We start from the raw sequence: 16,774 nt of genomic DNA, 5'->3' as shown, positions 1-16,774 counted from the left end.
AAACTAAATCTTAAAAAATGTGTTGTTATTTCATTCTCCAACAAGCGTATTCCGGTTCATTCCAATTATAAGCTGCATAAGCAATCAATCACACACGTGTTGATGTCATCAAGGATCTTGGTGTTTATTTCTCCAAAAATCTAAGCTTTGTACATCACATCAATTGCACAATCAAAAGAGCACATCAATTGGTCGGTTTTATTAAACGGACTTGCTGCGACGTCACTAATACCACTGCCATTTTTTCAATGTTGAAGAGTATCAAGGTTGTAAATACACACTTACTACCACCTGGCCATGGAAGAAAACAATGTTTACTTTCCCTGTAGGGTTTCTGAGTTAATGGTTGAATGTTGGCTCGGTTCAGTTTCAGTTTCTATAAATTACGAATCTGGCTTCTCCTCTTAGAAAAGATGACTATCACACACATTGGCTGTGTGTTACCGGCGTTATGTGGTGGGAGACCGTATAACGCCGGTAACACACAGCCCTGCCATGCAGAGCTAATGAAGAACCCCAATGCGGTCCCGTCGCACACCGTCTGCCGTCAGGACGAATCACTCAAACATAAAACCGTTCTTCGGGGACTCAGACAAGTGGCAACTGACCCGTTTGCGTGCCCGTAGCCCTGCGTACGATGTTGTGAGTTCCCGGCGTTATACGGCCCCAACACACAGCATCGTACGCAGGCAGGGTAGGGCCGGGCTAGCGTGCCCGTATCGCCGATGAAGTCAGTCATGGTTGTCTCGGAGGGCAGATCGTCCATGTAGCCGACACGAACACGAACTGTCTGATACCGGCTACCAACTCGGAGACTCTGGGTCATCAAACTTGGGTGTTGCATGGTGGGATACTTTAACTTCCGCCGCCGTTAAAATAAAGTTTTGCTCGTCGGAAAAATATTTTACTCTTCCCCAAAATATGTTTACTCTCGCTAGAAAGAGTTTGCTATGCATTATAGGTAATTGCGCCCTCACATGAAATATTTCTCCTCTCAGAAATAAATTTCGCTCTGAAGAAAAGTAAGTTTGACTTTTTCATCCTTCCTTTTTCGTTCTTTCTCAGTTCAGTTTTATCAAATTCTTAAACCACACTCATGTGTAGAAATATATCTTGAAGGAATTAGTTTTGTTGACTTCAGAAAATAATTTCTCTCCATTGAGAAAAAAGTTTTATTCACTGTATTTCAATTTGCTGCTCTGAGGAAATTTTTTTCCACAAAGAAATTAATTTTACTCTTGAAAAATAAAACTTTCCTTTAAGAATTTAAGGTAGAGACACACGTTAGATGATACTCATTTTAAACTCACTTTTTCTCAATAAATTTCACTTTTGGACACTACACATTATATATTTTCTGTTAGCCCTACATCTCAACATTATGAAAAATATGTTTATTTTCCAAAATCATTGTGTCTGTGTCCATTTCTCTCAAAAATATGCGTTATTGAGATTTTTTACCTAAAAAAATTTAGGTGTTCAAGGACTATGGCGATTTGAGATCTTTTAACAGACATCAGCAATCGAGTACTCCGGGGAAAAAACGGTGTACCAGATTTTTTCTATTCCCTTTTGTTTCAGCACAATAAGGTGTGAAAGTAACAACTCTGGGTTTTTGAATAAATTACCGAGTTTCGTTCACTTCGGCAAGAATTTCTCTTGTTCCATAAATTTTACCGAAAATCTGAGACCCCGTTTTACAGATATCATGTATAATACATATAAAACAGCTGAGCGAATAAGACAAATGACAATTCGGATTTGTTGTTTTCAGTCAGTTCATGGGCATTGCACTTAGGCACAAGTACAGTTGTACCAAAAACATACAAACGAACGCATTGAAAATTTGTATCATTTGCCGACACCTGTCACCGTTCACGGCCGGTCGACCCATACGGTGCAGTATTTTCATGTCGTCTACGCTGCTGAAGATTGAGATACCGGTTGACAGTGCATCATGATAGAACCGCTTTACGACAAGTTTCCTGTTGGTGAGCTAAATATCTAGGTGATGAATTACATCGTTTAAAGCCATAAATGAGCCACAGAAATCAAACCGCACTGAACATACTCGCGACAGACAAGGTACACATGTTATATTTCCGATTCATAGGTCATGATCGTGTCCGGTGGCACCGGTGCGGGTTTCAGAAACTGTGTAAGATACTAGGGAAAGTCAAACTTTAGTTTAGGTTGTTTAAGGAAGTTTAGTTCTATTTCTATAGGCAAGCAAGGAATGAAAATATACAAGCAGACGACGTAAATACCTTTGAAATGTTTTATTCGTGTAGCAACAAAATCACGAACAAATTACGACGCTACCGCTTACAGTATACTCACTTCATATTTTCCCTAATCCTCATACAAATTCCTTTCTAAGATGGTATATTCGGCATATTTGACGTCTGGGTACATTTATTTTTCTTCGAGATAAACTAACTGTAACGAGTATTATATCCACTGTGCATTCATAGATGTCGCAAAGCTGCTTGCTATACGCCCTCAGCTGTAGTACTCGACCGACTTTGAAATCGAACACCGGCATTGCGCGAATATTTTGACCCGATTTTGGCGGCCTCATAACTTTCACGCAGGGATGAGGTTATGTATCAAAACACGAAAACAAACTCATTTTACAAACTCCAGCCTATGGTTTACGTCACCGTCATCTTGACTCGTTGCTGCGCAACTCGTCAAAATACGGACACATCACTCGAATACGACGCGGTATATGCCCAAACTTCGTGTAATAACCCCTAAATAATATGAGGTTATTACGAAAATACCGCGAAGGATGCACGAGGACATTGGCGCAGCGTATTGCCCGACGCGAAGCGGAGGGCGATGCACGGCGCCAATGTCCGAGTGCATCCTTTGCGGTATTTTCGTGATAACCTTATTATTATACATCTTACATTTGTGAGTGGGGCATCAAAATGTCAGAGTTAGTGACAGTTTTCGAGCAATGTCAACAATTTTTCTGCCGATTTTATCGCACCAGTGTGGAACGCTATCTCGGACGCGTACGCGCTTCTGCAAGTTTCGGAGTGTGTGCACTACACAGTCCGATCGATCAACCATATTAGGAGTTGTTCATTTGCATAAAAAATCTACATAAATTAGTATTCAGAACGTACTCCAGCCAATCACGCAGCTGGATTTACGCGTCAATCGACGAATTTCCCGCCATTTGTTGTGAAAATCATGACCTTTTCTTTTCAAATGCAGATTTCAAAATCAAAATGTCTGTTTGGGGATACCCACACATATGAAAACATGAGATCACGGTACAAACTTACTTTCACGGCGAGAAGAAAAAAATTTCACCAGTGCTTTTTTGAAATATTAGGGACTGGACACAAATTACAGGGGGGGGGGGTGGGCCGGTGTTTTTAGGGTGGGTCGCCATTTTTCGTGCAAGCATTTTTGAAGGGTCATAAAATTTTGTGCAAGCCTATGGGGGAGGGTCACCTTTTTTCATGCAGCAAAGCTGAAATTGCATGTGCACGTTATAGAATACTGAAAAAAGATAAAATACCTCCTGGCACTTTCATTTTCTGCCATTACCATTTTCGGCGCGCCCTTCGGGCGCAAATTTCAGGTATAATAAACAATGTATTGATGATCCAAGCAGCCACATTGATTAAGTTGTCATGATTTCTACTTATTCAACACTATTGTGCATAACTGTCCCCTATAATAACTCTTTCAATAACAATTTGGGAGATTACTTATTTGACATCATTCTCCCATTGACAATACATTGGGTATAGGTCGGTGTCAAACGTCCATGTCGCTGTATATACATTTTTTATTTTTTGAGGACATTGACAGAATACAAACTGTTCAGAATAGAGCATAGTGTCATCAATAACAACTGGAAGCTTCAGGTCGAACAACTTTTGAATAACAATTTAGGATCAGATAACCTATGAGTTATTTGTAGTTTCCTCATAGCCTACAATGTATAGTGAATCAACATTTTGGTGAAATTCCAAAATCAAATTTCTTGCACAACCATTGACTTGAAACCACTCTAGTCTAATCATGAATATTAATACTAATAATTAGGTGTACATAAATGCACAGGTTTACCAAGTTTTGTATTGGAAAAAAATTATTCATAGGGTTTCACCATAGACTGCCATGTATAGTGAATCAACATTTCGGTGAAATTCCAAAATCAAATTTCTTACACACACATGGACTTGTAACCACTCTAGTCTAATCAAGAACATAAATATCAATAATCAAGCATACATAAATACACAGATTTGCCAAGTTTTGTATTTAAAAATATTCATAGTTTCTTCATACGCTACAATGTATAATGGATCCACATTTCATGCGAAAATTCCAAAAACAAAGTTATTGTACACAGATGCACGTGTTACCACCCTCTTCTAATCAAGCACAATTATGTCAATTATTGAGGGTCCATATATGCACAAATAGTGCAAATTTTTAATTCTGAAAATTTTTTGACAGTGTTGTCATAGACTCCCATGTATAGTTTTGTCATAGACTCCCATGTATAGTGGATCAACATTTTGACAGAAATTCCAAAATCAAATATCTTGTTCACATGTGCACTTGTAAACAACCCATGCTAATCAAGTATATCTATATCAGTTATTAAACATCTGTATATGAACAGATATAGCTAGTTTTATACTGGAAAATACACGTTCGTAGTTTTCTTATAGTCGACTACATGTATAGTGAATCAACATTATCGATAAAATCTAAAAATTACATTTTTGTACAGGCATGCACTTTTTACCTGCCACTTCAAGCAAAGTACATTACATGAATTATCACACACATATGATTTGATATTTCTTGGACAACCCGTTATATCGGCCACATTTTGCCTTCCTTTCGGGAGGGCGACTTAAAAAGTATAGCAAGTCAGAACATTGCGGGGTTTTTTTGGGGGGGTATTGAGTAACAGGGGAGGGTCACTTATTTTCATGCACGGATAAGGGGGAGGGTTACTAATTTTGTGCATGAACTTTTGAAGGGTCACTATTTTTTACGCAGCGGTTTTTCGAAAAACACCGGCCCACCCCACGCCCCTGTAATTTATGTCCAGTCCCTTAAATTTCGATTTTCGCGCCTGCATCGCATATTGACGATATACGTACGACCAGGCGCGAATGGCACGAAGTCAAAGAAAGACAGTGTCTTTGAATCGATCCCTTCGAGTCTTCGTCCTGAGATCGCGGAAAGATGCGAGCATGCAGTAGGCAGTTCGACAGTAGAAGAACGCTTAGTAAATGTTGGCAGGACGTATCGCCTCCGCAGATAGAAATAAACACTCCGAATGCCGTTGCTATCGTTGAGAATGGAAGGGACGCCCTTGTTAACGAATACATGCGCCTAAGAGAGTAGCTGCAGTACAGTAGCTCGAGGTTTTGCCTGGGTATTGCCGTCCGACCCAAATACCCAGGCAAAACCTCGAGCTACTGTACTGCAGCTACTAAAAGAGGTGCTGAACGGATTGTTTGCAAGGCAAGGGTGATCGACACACTGATCGCTTTGTTTGTGTGAAAGCTTGAGAGCGCCCTGTATTTCTACAGCGGCGTTCAGTTGTGCTATGTATGGCTTCCCTTGAACACGGACCCGCTATCACGTAAAGGAGGCCGAAGTTGACCTGAGCCCGTGACAATATTTGACACCACAGTCGACGTCTCTCCATCAAGAATTTCGTGTCACGTACATGCTTTATATCCCCTGCTCACATGTGTGTGATCAAGCTACCTTTTCATGGCTACACATCCTCCAAAAAGAGATACGCCGTTGTTTTACGTTTACAATTTTATATTAACAACAATATGCGTTCCACTATTTGTTTATCTATTGCATGATTTATTTCATGTTTTGCTTACTTCTCATTTCGTCGGCAACGTATTTGGATACGGTCTAGTTCAGTCGTGATATCAAAATGAAATGACGACATGTTAATTGAAGTGACTATTTAATTCACAAACAACACTCATACCCTTGGTCCCATGCAACAACACTCATACCCTTGGTCCCACGCAATATCAATCCAACATGATATGTGAATCTTGAACTTTGCATGAAGTCGCTGATTTTTAAAATGCTTGAAGAATTATTTTTGATCTTTGTTGGATTACAATGTACAATCGAGTTCACTGGGTCAGTAGCTCGAAATTTCTAAGGCTTGCAAACAGCAAGTTTAAATGAACTTTTGAACTTTGTACTCTCTGCTCAACTACCAGAATCATGTTTGCAATATTGCAGGGCCAAGGATAAAGGTAAGGTATGTATGGCTGTATTTATATGTAGGCAGGGCACAGGGATTTGGGATATAAGGGAAATGGATTTAAAACAGTTGCACTCAGAAATGGAAGTTGTGAGTTATGAAATTCTGTGACAATTATTAGCAATAGCAGCATTCTTATATGCCTCAATATTTTATTCAACTAGATTGAATAAACAAAGCTAACTTTACAGATTGAATGATTTTACTTCTATCATTTTTCATTATGCATATCAAAGAAATTGTGATATCAACCAATATTAATTTGAAACTTACACTTCACATAACACAATCAAAATATACAAGCTTTAAGTAATCATTGTCGAGAAAGGCTACAAAATAAGCATACATTCACACAAAGTGACTCTCTCTGTCTGTCTCTCTGTCTGTCTCTCTCTCTCTTAAACACACACACACACACACACTTCAAAAACAATTTTATTGATAATTGATAGTAATTCATCACTTACTATCATGATGTTATATGATTCACAAAAAGAATCAAAAACCTGCTGCATTTTATTGTGAAACTTGTTCGTTACATGTGATAGCAATAATCTGTGTCTTGGTATACACACATATGTGTGTGTGTATATATGTATATATATATATATATATATATATATATATATATATATATATATATATATATATATATGTGTGTATATATATATATATATATATATATATATATACCACTGATGCCAAAACCACTTTCATACTACATTATAATATATATATATATATATATATATATATATATATATATATATATATATAATTACAAGCAGATATATGTTATAATGTAGTATGAAAGTGGTTTTGGCATCAGTGGCATTGGCCTTTAATGCAGTGATCACTACCTATTTTACTTATGAATTAGTGGGTGAAACGTGGGGCAGGATGCACTTATTTTTGAAACACCTGACATGACTTCTTGGTTTTTGCAAGAGGTCCATATATCTTTCTTTCGCGAATTGGACTTTGTTATGTGTAATGGTGCTTTGCTGTTTGTTCTGTGTTGTTCTTTGTCTATGTTTATAATAGGTGATTATGTGTTATTGGATTATGGAAGAGTATGGTTGCGATTATCTTGTATGATATGTTATTTTAAAGTAGAATTGCATCAGAGGTAATTATTGACCTGAGGCTCCCAAATAATACACAGTCTTGTCAATCATAAACATAATTAGCCTATTATTTTTTTATCATCCACATATGTGAAACTGAATATGATTATTTATGAACCTGCAGAAGATGGTTACAAACATCAAACACAAATGAATACAGTAGCAAAGCAAGTTTGGTTCACATTAAATAAAACAGACATTTTAAATGCAAAACTTTCAAAAGAAGTTTGTTTTATTGAATAAAAGGAAACAACTGAATAAATGTCCTTTAATCAACGAAAGACACACACACTCAACTGTTTGGAGATTGTTGGTAAGTTAATTTATATTTTAAAGAGGTCAAACCGAAAGTTTCATAGGGATTTCTAATGCAGTTAATGGCATGTATATGGAATGTATATTTCAAAGAAATTCTGGAAAGGCTGTCTCATAATCAATGATAGTCTAGTGAGAAGTGTATATTTATTACACACATTGATGAAACTTCATTTCAATTTGACCTCACAAATCTTGGAATTCTCGGTCGGGAACCAAACACTAGTTTTCAAATAATGTGAAAGGTACTTTTTTCCTTTTGGTTTCAACTAAACATGAGACATGAAATTATTTTACTTGTTTTTCCTGTTGAACAAAATAGATACAATCACAGCCTCCGTTGTAAAAGGTCAAAGATCACAAGCGACTGCAGTACGTACACAGACTGTATTTGAAGTTGTAAAATTTGAAGCTGTACTGCAGTATACTATATCATAGCTCTGCATGGCAGGACCAGCCTTGACACGCTGTGCACAGCTAACTATACACCATGGATGTACTTTACGAACACTGCGAAAACGTTTATAAAAAGCTGTATTCAAACACGATTGTCATAAAAATTGAGATCATGGCAAAATTAGAGAAAACATACTTGTACATGGCCCATAGCGAACTGTAAGTACCAGGCACTGTCATATAGATACAGGGTAATTGAGCAACGTTTCAAAACATACCGTGATGGTGACGAGGTCATGTCGCTTACAATGTGTCTACATACAATCGCCGTCGGTGTACAAAACATCCATGCAATCACGACGAAGGAGAGGGTTACATTTTGTTTGAGGTGATTTCACAAACCAGATATCTCCGCAGCCGGACGGGATATTTTTTACGCAGGCCGGCAGTTTCGCATACTGGAAGAACGGGCTACAAAACTGTCCATTCATCGTGATAAGGACACCAGCATCGCGGACCATCTTTCATTCACCCGCGACATGTTTTTTGTATAAACGATGTAGACTAACTCGACAAATCTTGTCGTGTATCTTCGTGCCATTCGCGCCTGGTCGTACGTATATCGTCAATATGCGATGCAGGCGCGAAAATCGAAATTTAATATTTCAAAAAAGCACTGGTGAAATTTTTTCTTCTCGCCGTGGAAGTAAGTTTGTACCGTGATCTCATGTTTTCATATGTGTGGGTATCCCCAAACAGACATTTTGACCCCGAAATCTACATTTGAAAAGAAAAGGTCATGATTTTCACAACAAAGGGCGGGAAATTCGTCGATTGACGCGTAAATCCAGCTGCGTGATTGGCTGGAGTACGTTCTGAATACTAATTTATGTAGATTATTTATGCAAATGAACAACTCCTAATATGGTTGATCGATCGGACTGCTACGCATAGTCTGGTTCCGTGACCCATTCCCCGGTAGAGGGCGTGGGGAATATAGGGTCAGGTACCGGGTAGCCATCTTGAACAGAATTTTGTTCAAGATGGCAGAGGTTAGGATCCTGACAGAACATGCTACAACAAATATGGCTGCTACCATGAAAATGCCGGTCAAAATTCGACTGGATCAGAATTATGTTCGAACACTGGTATCCGAACCAAAAACATTGGCACAAGAGACGGGAAACATAAACTGAAAGGATTAATCCAGAAGTATGGGAAATAGAAGTGATTGAAGGCTGGCTGTGATATCGCAGCAGTACTTGTGGTGTGTATCGAACGCGCTAGGGTCATTGAGGTCATCGCCGATTGTGGCGTGACCCCAATGACCCGAGCACGTTCGATACACGCCACAAGTACTGCTGTGATATCACAGCTAATTGAAAGCAAACTTTGTTGGAACTGTGAACGAAGATTGATTTCGATGGATAGAATGGTGTCCGAATTTCGTGAAAAATGCCAGGCATCATGTCGACGTTCTAAAAGTATTAAGAGGTGTGCTAAATCACCGTGGCTAAATCACGGAGGTAGAAAGTCTTTCTTTCTACCTCCACGGTTTTGTGGTACAAACAAGAAGTTGGTGTCAAGTGAGCCTGAAAGTGCGAAACCCAAGAAAGATGAGAAAAAGTTACAAGTGTTACTTTCATCCAATCACAGCTTGTTTTATTTTAACCCGATAGCGTCCATGTTTACATTAGCCGATTCCTGACCCTATATTTCCCCACGCCCTCTACCGGGGAAATGGGTCAGGGAACCAGACTATGCTACACACAGACGTACAGAGCACGCGCGAGACTTGTTCTGGCACTCGTCCAAAGGGTCCCTGAAACCGTTCTACAGTGAACGCGCAGATACAGCCGCAGGGAATGGGGCGCTTGAAACCGTACGTGTTACGGAACGGGCGTTCCGTACGGCTTTTTAGCGCACGCAAGATTCTATTGTTCTCGATGGTAGATGTATAATAATGAAGAATACAAGATGAAAGTTATTACTGAAGTACTTCAAGTACATGTATCTTGTCCAAAACCAGAGTATCATGCTGTAAGGTAATCTTCAATTGAAGAACATCACGTACGCGAAAGCGAACCATTACGTTTTTAATTATTCACTTAGCATGTTGGGTTTTTCCCATGGCGTATCTGTTTATGGTTTTTTTTTTCTTTTCCGTTCACTCTTTTGTTGTTGTTTTTTCGTAACTCACGGTCACGAGTTTGGGTAGATGATGCCCAGTGACACTTTTATGTAGTCTAGTTCCCTGACCCATTTCTACCGCTGGCTGCGTTGCTCACTATAATAGGGTCAGGTAAGGGCTAAGAGTGGGCCACTATTTTAGTGAGAACTTTGACTGCACATTATTGAGCACAGTCTCCTCTGATCAGCATATCTGTATAGTGGCAAGCTTGGAAATTTGACAACGAAACATAAAGCGTTGAAGTTATTTGCATTGCTTTGCTTTTAAGTCTCCGACTTTGCATTTCTATGGTCGCATTTTGTGGTGGAATTACCATTATCGTATATGTCTTTTTTATCGGGCGTGAAAAACTGTCCCTCCTTTCGCATATACTGCTAGTGACTGACAAATAGGTGAATTTTCGTTTTTCGTTCAATGTCGACATGGGATGCCTGGCTCGGGGAAACATAAAAGTAAAAATTACTCCAAGAACAAACAAAATCTTAATTTGAAGGTAGCTCCAAGCTAGAAATACATTCACTGCAATCACTGCGCTCGTTCTATTGACCAATGGTAGCCATACTTACAATAGCCCATAGCTGAAACGTAACCAGGCTTTCTACTGCTACTTTTGATGTCGAGAACCTTGAGGTCGTGATTGACCCTACACACTTCCTCCATCAAACGATTAGAAAAGATCAGTGTGACTATGCCTCTTCTCCTGTAAGGTTTCCCTTTCTTCATGATGAAGACGGAGGTCAAATGGATCAGGAATCACGTTGGTCCTTTTACCTTTTTAAGGTCACGACACCACAATATGTGCACTTTCGAAGTGTCTGTTCAACTTTGCGGAAAACCAAGACTATCTAGAGAAATAGGCCGACCAGCGGGAGATACAATACTTGTTAAAAGGCAGAGGATAAAAACTGCAATAGTTAAAATAAATACAGTAAAATACTGACCGACCAGCGGGAAATAAAACACTTGCAAATCGCAGAGACTAAAACATACAGACGTTTCGAGTGCAACCTTGGTCAATACTACAAAAGACGATCAAGTGCATTTGTGTCCAGAGATCTGTTTATGAATAGATTGTACGAACGATTGTGCGTTTAACCAGTATTTGTCGTCATTTTGAGTATGTTATGTTTCAATCAGTTTAATAGGGGAGATTATTATGCAATTGTCAGATGTAAACAAGGGAAATATAATTTTAACTTTGGTTTACGGTGATTTTTAAGTTGTGTAATAATAATAATAATAACTTTACTGCTTTTAAAGGCCTCTGGCCCATATGCAAGATTTTAAGTTGTGTACTTAGTGATCTGGGTGACTCAAAGGTGTACTGTCACCTGTTCCCATTTGCCACACTTACCATGGAAGAGAAAATCTAACCAATCACAGATTTTAAGCGGGTGGCCGCTTTTTAAAACAGCGCCCTCACATGGGCATTTTGAATACCAACGAACGCCCTTTTGACTATATATGGGCATATTTAGATTACAGGTGACTGTATACCTTTAATGTGACAGTGATATATACTCATTATCATATGATATCATCCGAAAGAACACTTCATATGCAAGTTTGCTCATGAGATTTAGCAACATCACACTTTTTCGAATCGCTCTGGAACGTCCAGCTATATTGCAAAAGGAAATCGATTGTAGGGAGAGACTTGTCTTCTGGATGGACTCCAATGTCCTATGCATGTGGTATATGCCGTACGGTTATCTCGAATTCTGAAAATCCTATTTGTGCAACTAATGAATAGGGCTTGATAATGCGGTCATTGGTTAATTTACTGGCTTACATAACTTCTACATATCATGGAAACTGTTGAATAACAGTTACTTAAACTTGATGAGTTAGTAACTTTCAAATATCTCCGGACTTTTGTTTTTCAATTTTATTGAATGGTTTAGAGTAAAGTTGTGGTTACTATCTACATTATCGATTATGCCTCAAAACTGTTCATTTTATGGCCTTGATGTTTTCCGAATCGTTACTAGTCTCGCTTTCAATATCTTTTCGCTTCTCCGACACAGTTTAATAACCAAGATGAAAGTGAAATGCTAGCAGAAAGTATATACATGACTAGGAGCAAAGCGACACAGTGACTGCTTCGAGACTCGCCACTGAACTCTTCACTTCTCAAGGCGCACGTCACCATGATTGTATACATGTGGGAAGAGACGGTTTATAATGTTCCTAGAGCTAACTTGAGCCAGGATTGTTGTTTTTTTTTAAGTATTTTAAAATAAAATTCGATTATTTTTAATCACATTTTAGTACCTGAGAACATCCAAGAGAGACCTCCGTATGACTTTGTATCCTTCTCTTTTGGACTATTATTTATCAAATTTCAACATCACCTGCAATAGAATCGTATATTTCGAACATATAAATGAGATTGTCGAGCTAAGAATCATTTCACTTCTTCAGTCCGAAGATTGCAGGATGCATGAAACTTAAGTAACAGATATCATTACTCTTTACATGGATAAACATTTCAGGTATGATTTTTTTTTACACTAAAGCTGGGAAGAACGATAGGACTATTAAAGAAGAACTCCAGAGCTTGTATTTTACCGTCTGGCTAGGTCACCGATGCATAGCTGTCGAGGTTGACTTCCAGCACGCCGAAGCTGCTGTTATGGATGACGTCCTCTTTCGTTCACGTTTGTCTGGTCGAATCAAGAGAAAATGAATATGGATTTTCAACACAAGGTATTTATTTTGTAAGGACTATAACTTCCATGAATTCTTATTTATGGAACACAAAATGGGTGACTTTAACAAGAAAAACACAACTCATTAATTGTGAACACTGAAAAAAACATATGTGTAAATTACTGTACTTAGGTAGAAAGCGCCTCGGGGACAGATATTTGGACGCTCAAATTTTTATCAATTCTGTCCTGATCTACATTCTGGAGACTCAGTTTTTCGAAATTCGAACATTTCATTTTTTCCATTGAGCTAACACAGGAATGGTTGCCATTTTGAATGTCAATTTCGCTAAATGTTAGTTGGTAATTTGTTTCTCTTGTGACTGGATTTGATTCTTGATTTTGATAGAGAATAACTAAACAATTCATTAAGGAATGTCTGAGCAAAAGTTTAGGCCACTTCCGAGGCACCTACTACCTTGAGACATTAAAAGTAGTATATTTTATAACATTCGTTGAATTCGAAAATGATCGATTGTATAAATGTGACATTAATTGCGCAAATAAATCGTAAATAGCTACATAATTGGATGAATTATTCTATATATTTTAATGACATTAATAACACATATACTATATTAGTTTTTTGAGCCTATCCTAAGATTGCATCTCAATAAAACGTATCTCATTAAAATTATAATGGAGATAATTATCTAAAAGAGAAACATAACAGAAGAAATTAAACGATCAGAAATCATGTCATTGAGTTGAATCTACAAACAAACGAATGTACTATAGCACACTGGCTCAAGACATTTAAAACATCTAGGCTGATATTATACAATAAAAATACAAAAATGTTATTGTGTGTACATGTGTTTGGGCAAGCATGTGTGCAATCCGTAAATTCAAATGGGCGTACATCTATTAATCTCGAATACATATATCTGTTTCAGTCTCATTTGAAAGCTGATTGTTTTGAAACTTTTGTCGTAGAAAACATTCAGTGCCTGATATTAAATAATCAGAACGATAACTTTTTTTCTAAATATTACGGTTGGCAAAAAATGCTTCCATTGCTTAAATATAACACTCAAATCTTAGTAAATATGCGATATACAATGGACGAAAAAGGTGTAGTTTGTGATTAATAATACATTCAAATGTGCAATACAATTTCAAAGTTATCAATGGATTTAAAGATAAAAAATTCAAAACTGTATCTTGACAAACATGTTATCAATGATTAAGAAGTCGAGGCAAAACTGCCTTCGATCGAACGGTGGATTCAAATATAATGTTTAATTCATTCGCCAAAACTTGTTAGAAAAGACTTGACAATAGAGCATTTCTTAACAATTAATTTGACATGACATGACTTCAGGCTACCCAAAGCACTCTAAATTGACGGACCATCAAGTCTCGAATTGAAGCTCATGTACATGCAGTACCAGTTCTATGAACTGTCTTTGGGAGTCTCTTTGAAAATGTTGTTCCTCAGTATCCAGTTGCCACAGCGTAAGTCGTCTTGACCACATTACAAGCTATAAACAGTGTAAAAATGACTCAAATTAAAACACAAGTTACTTTGACTCCTTCAAAATTTATAACTTGGTTGTAATTATGACGTATATCAGCGAGTGCTGAGTATTGTGATTTCTCCTCATGCAGAAATTCTGCATCATATCTTTATATTGACGAAGCAATAGACGGACTATCCTGAAACAAGTCAATAATGTCCCTCTTATGTATATATGTCTGAGCGTTCTCTCCGTTTAATTTACGGTTCGTCCGTGCCCGGTTCTCCCATGTGCTTTTCTGTTCCCCTCCTTCTTTGACACTTCGTTCTGGTTTCCAAATGACTGACTGACCGACTGACTGACAGACTGACTGACTGACTGACTGACTGACTGACTGACTGACTGACTGACTGACTGACTGACTGACTGATCGACTGACTGACTGACTGACGACTGACTGACTGACTGACTGACTGACTGACTGCATGCACATAACTTGTATCTGACATACTGGCGTATAAGTATTCTTTGAACTCTCTCTCTCTCTCTCTCTCTCTCTCTCTCTCTCTCTCTCTCTCTCTCTCTCTCTCACCTTTTATAGAAACTCCGTTTTTACACATTTGCAGTCGTGAATGTGGTCAGATGATTGCACAGGCACACAGTTGATGTCAGGTTAGACATTGAAGAAACCTGGAACCGCAAAGAATGTGTACGATTTATTGTGCATAAGGGATACTTATTGTAACATTTTTTTATGTTGCAAAGAGCGCTTGTTGCAAAGGGCGCTAAAACCGAGAGCCTAATCTTAAACCTTTAACATAGCTTACCATCTGTAAAATTTTATTCAAAATTTACGATGCTCTTGAAATATTATGAGTAAGAATCAGTGCACGACAGTATCCAGTACAATATTGTTCAAAACATATTAAAAATATTTATATTTGAATGGAAATGTGTGAGCCTGTCCGTAATTTCTTCGTTTCTAATACTGTTACTAATCTCAGTTTGTTACTTTGCCTCAACCAAAATGAAGTTTTTTGATCGATTTACTATTAGTCAGTAAGGGTCTTTTCAAATGTGCCCTGACTCAATTTAGCATTTATAAAGCCCCAAATTCACGATAAAGTAAGGGTGATTTCAAAAGTGCCTTAACTCAAAAGTCGTGAAGTAGAGAAATGTATACATTTTGCCTCGTATCTTAATAACATCTACACAAAAATAAGCTTTTTTAATAAATATGAATCCGATGAAAGAGGTATGTCTTAACCTTTGTGGTTTTGTTGTTTTGTTCGATGAAAGCAATATTTCAGTTTTACACTAAACTATCATTTTGTAAAATTTCAGCTTTAAAAATTTCGATTTCGTTACACCTGCCTTATAATTACTCTAATCCAATTGTCCCAATTTAGTTCCCACCATGTTCAAAATGAATGTTCTTCAAAGTTTACCTGGCAACAACGTTTATCCCATGTACTAGTTTGTTTGTCCATGTACGTGCAAATGATCTCTTTAACAGCCATCGAGAACCTCACTTCCTGTCCTGCAAATTGAATTCACAAAAACACATTTTAGCGAGAGTATTATGAAAAGAATGAACAAAAGACAACATTACATGACTACTTGATTGTATTATTTAATAAAGTCTCAAATATCCAGTTTAATCGAAATCGTGATGAAGATGGCAGGAATATAATTTGAACGTGTATGTTACTTACTCCCTGGAATAGTGAAGGTCAAATAGTAATCTCCAGTTGTCATAAAGTAGTCTTCGGGAATGACAATTTTCGAATGGTTTCCCCTGAACTGGACAACAACAGAGAACTGGTATCCACGGTACTGATTCGAATACTTGACCACGTCATTGAATATATATGACATGGCATTTCCATACAGCGGTTCAGAGTTTTCAAACATAATGACAACTGCATGATCCAACTTCGACACCTGGAAAGCGAAATGCACAGCAAGGATGGGAGGAATGACTCTTATAGAAAATATAAAATTATATATTGTAGATATCTTTTTCCTTTACTACGTGCAACACACAAGGAGCTGATTTTTGTTTAAAAATGCCAAGCAGGGGGTCTAGCTGATGCCCTGTAAACATAAAATTATATCAAGTTAGTGAGCTCATGTCTTTCGGATTTAGGCAATGCATAAAAAAATAAAACTTGAGGACAGCTAATTATATCTACCTACCAGTTTATCAACGTATCTTCCTACTTAGCAATATATTCATACCTACCCATCTATCTAACATCAGACGGACACACAGACAGAAA

Source organism: Ptychodera flava, chromosome 3 (genome assembly GCF_041260155.1).
Source record: "Ptychodera flava strain L36383 chromosome 3, AS_Pfla_20210202, whole genome shotgun sequence".
Taxonomy (NCBI): Eukaryota; Metazoa; Hemichordata; class Enteropneusta; family Ptychoderidae; genus Ptychodera; species Ptychodera flava.
This window is presented reverse-complemented; position numbering follows the sequence as displayed.